Source organism: Sminthopsis crassicaudata, chromosome 1 (genome assembly GCF_048593235.1).
Source record: "Sminthopsis crassicaudata isolate SCR6 chromosome 1, ASM4859323v1, whole genome shotgun sequence".
Taxonomy (NCBI): domain Eukaryota; kingdom Metazoa; phylum Chordata; class Mammalia; order Dasyuromorphia; family Dasyuridae; genus Sminthopsis; species Sminthopsis crassicaudata.
In genome coordinates, this window is record NC_133617.1 from 63,030,986 (window position 1) to 63,034,503 (window position 3,518).

At 40.7% G+C, this 3,518-nt stretch overlaps 1 long non-coding RNA gene across 2 annotated transcripts; it reads right to left on the reverse strand.

Moving 5' to 3' along the window:
• Positions 1–2,084: 2,084 nt before the first annotated feature.
• LOC141552147 (uncharacterized) lies at positions 2,085–3,105 on the reverse strand. 2 transcript variants are annotated; one of them, XR_012485077.1, is made up of 3 exons: positions 2,989–3,105; positions 2,838–2,891; positions 2,085–2,666 (listed from the first exon to the last, which is right to left on the reverse strand). It is a non-coding gene; the product is annotated as an uncharacterized LOC141552147 (long non-coding RNA). The 2 variants fall into 2 exon arrangements; XR_012485078.1 differs by having other exon boundaries at positions 2,085–2,669.
• Between the last annotated feature and the right edge of the window lie 413 nt (positions 3,106–3,518).

The window sequence follows — 3,518 nt, forward strand, 5'->3', positions numbered from 1 at the left end:
TAGTGAAGAACAATACGCACAGGTAAGCTGAAAAATGGAGGGAGTGGGAGAAGTTAAGGGGGGAAATCCAAAGGAAGGAAGCCAGACAAGAAATGAAGAGATGGATTAAATATAGGTTTAGGTATGGCTTTTTGCCCTCTATTATGGGCCAGAACTTGAAACAAGGTGCTAAGTTAGTGGAATTGATAGACTGGTTATTTAGCATGGTATTTAATAGTTCTCTAGTTCAGTACATGTACTTAGTGCTTACTATAGTTCTACAAGATTCACATCTTTGATAAGAAAGCATATAAGCTCAAACAAACTCAGCCAGAATCAGAACAAGGGAAGACAGAGACCATGGTGGTGGTCCTCCATCGCTTCCCCACTGAAACTAAGACACATTCAGGAGGACATCAAGAAGCTGGCAGAAGCAGAGAAGACAAAGGACTGGTGGCAGAAGTTTAAGCTCTTGGAACCAAGGAGAGAGATAGGCCTTTAAGAAAGTTGACCAGAACCCAGGAAAAGAGACAAGACTTGGAAAGAGACAAAGGATTTGGACTTTAATCCCTGGCTGCACTTGTGATTACTGTACTGAAAGGAAGGCTGCCTCCAGAGACCCCAAGGAAACCCCAACAAGAGAATATTATAGTTTAGAGAAGAATATTACAGCCTTCCAAGCTGAGGGCACCTGCGACAGAGGATATTGATGAGGTATGAGTGCCAAAGCTGATGCAATCTTATAGGATGGTGAGGTTCCTGGGATCCAGGCTCAAAGGAATACAGCCGGCAAGATCCAGCTCATCCAAAAGCACCTTCCTCTGGAAGGATCCTTAGTTTTTTTCCAGGCTCAGATCTCCCACTGTGTGCTGTGGGAAGCTTTTCCCGGTCCTCTTTCTCCCAATTCGAATGATCATATAGTTACTTACCTGTTTGTAGGTTGTACACTCTAGCAGAATGTACAGTTCTTGAGGCCTGGGACTGTTTTATGTTTTTCTTTCTAAATCCACTGTGGAGCCTTATTCTTTGCATAGAAGCAGCCAGCAAGTATTTATTGACTTTGCAGTGAACTCTTAATGTTGATTCTGTTTTGCTCACAGAGCATCTGGAGGTGATCTCAGAAGATACCCAGCTCAGGTCCAAGAATCTGTGGTTCTGTGATGAGATGGCACTGGTTGTGAGAACCAACGCTAAAGGACAAAGAGGCAAGAGCAGGTGTCCTCCCAGGGGTTTCTGTTCTACTTTTCCCTGTCTTGATTTCTTCACTCTCCCTCTTAACTTACTGGAAGACATAGCTTCCACTGCCTATATGTTATGTGTCCCTTTGGAGAGCTGTATTACCTCGTGGATAGAAGTGAGGATGCTCTACTTCCAGATCCAGTTCTTCATAAAATGTGGGGTCCTATGATTCACAGCTATCTGCTATCACCAAAGACAGTGGTATTATAAAGAGGGAATGTTTTGAGGACTGATTTAAAGCATGTCTTTATCTTATCTTCTAAATCTCTTTCTATTTGTCAGCTCATTCCTTATCTTCATTTCTTTGATTCAGAGAGAAGTTAGGGGTCAAAAATTGTGATTTTTTGTTTGTTTATTTTTTACAAAAAATTAAATTAATTTTTTAAAACTTTCAATAGTAATTTATTTGGAAAATAAAATTCATTTTTATTAAAGCTTTTTATTTTTCAAAACATATCCATAGATAATTCTGCAACATTAGCCCTTGCAAAACTTTGTGTTCTAGTTTCCCCCTGACTTCTCCCACTCCCCTCCCCTAGATGGCAAGTAGTCTAAAAAAATTTTAAACATGGTAGAAATATATGTTAAGTCCAGCATACAGAATTCATTTTTGTAACTTTGTGTTCCAGATTTTTCTCTCTTCCCTTACTTCCCTCCTCCCTAAAACAGTAAGCAGTGTGATATAGGCTAAATATGTACAATTCTTTTAAACATATTTCTGTATTTGTTATGTTGTCCAAGAAAAATTAGATCCAAAGGGGGAAAAACACAAGAAAGAAAAAGCAAATAAACAAAGCAAAAAAAAAAAAAAAAAAAAAAAAAAAAAAGGTGAAAATACTGTGGTTCAATCCACCTTCAGTCTCCATAGTTGTCTCTCTGGATGTAGATGGCATTTTCCATCTGGAGTCCTAATGGAATTGCCTGGAATTATCCCATTGTTGAGAAGAGCCAGTAATTACACAAAAAGTGTAATTTCTTAAAGATAATAGTGATAGAGGGAATTAAAAGGTGAATATGGTGGGACCTTGTTGTCGACTGTTTATAGACCTTCTTAAAGGTCACATTCTCTGAAATTAGAACAGAACGCAGGATATCCATACAGCTGTGGGTTTTTACTCTTCCTGTGTCTTAGGAATTGTGAAAGGAAATTGAATTATTATTAGCAGCAGAGAAGCCACAGATGGGGAAGAGAAGGCTGGTAGGGAAGACTCCCTGGGAGTGCCCCCTAGGCCAGCGGCCTGAGTTCGAGGGCTTCCAGCAAGCTTGGGGGGGCAGAGTGACACCTTTTGCCCCTACTGATGGGGTGGGACTCTCAGTTGCTGCCTCTCTGGGCCCTGGGGTTCCAGAGCATGATGATGCTGTAATCTCTTGTTCTTTTCCCAGGCCAGCAGAATGTTCATAACAAGTTAAAACAGGCGGCCTCCTGGGGAAAAGGTCAGTCTGGCCTCCTGCTGGAAGGACAGGGTTTTTTTGCAAAGAACAGGAAAAGACTAATCAGAAAAGTTCCGGCTTTGTTGTTGTCGCTGCTGGATTCCCACATCAAGATCCACCAAAGATTTCCTCCCTTCCTTGTCCACCCCTCAGTCCCCTTCCCCACCCAAACACACCAAAGCACTCACATGTATGCCCTTACACGGATGTTCCCTAATCTCTGTTAGGCTCCGTTTCACCATCTGCAAAATGGGAATATTTTTAAGCATCTATACTTGTACATACACTTGCACATAGATATTCATTCATGTACTCACATATGTAAGAGGTACAGGATACCTTTTGTCTAACTCACACGTCAGCTCTCAAAGGTAATTGTCCCTCCCAACAAGGACCAGCCAGGGCTTCTTAGAGCAGCACTTGACCCTGACCTTCTTCGGCTGAGCTCCTCTTCCTTCCTGGCACTCAGAACCAACCAGCCACTCCACAGCCTTTGGCTGTGGAGGTGGACTTGCTAGTCCACTCTATAAAAAGCGACCATCCATTTGAGGAGAATCAAATTTCAGCATTTTATTTTTTTAATTATAGTTTTTTATTTTCAAAATACATACATGGATACTTTTTGACATTCATCCTTACAAAACCCTGTGTTCTAATTGTTTTCTTTCCTCCCCTAGTCAACAAGTGATCCAATATATGTTAAACATGAAATCACAGTATTTTAAATTAGAAAAGAAACTACAATCCATACTCAAAAGGGATTCCCATCACAACATATCCAACCTGTGGTCATTTAGTTAAAGACCTTTATTCTATTCCAGGATAACTAATTATTAGAAAGATTTTCCCCAAATCAGACCTGCATTTAT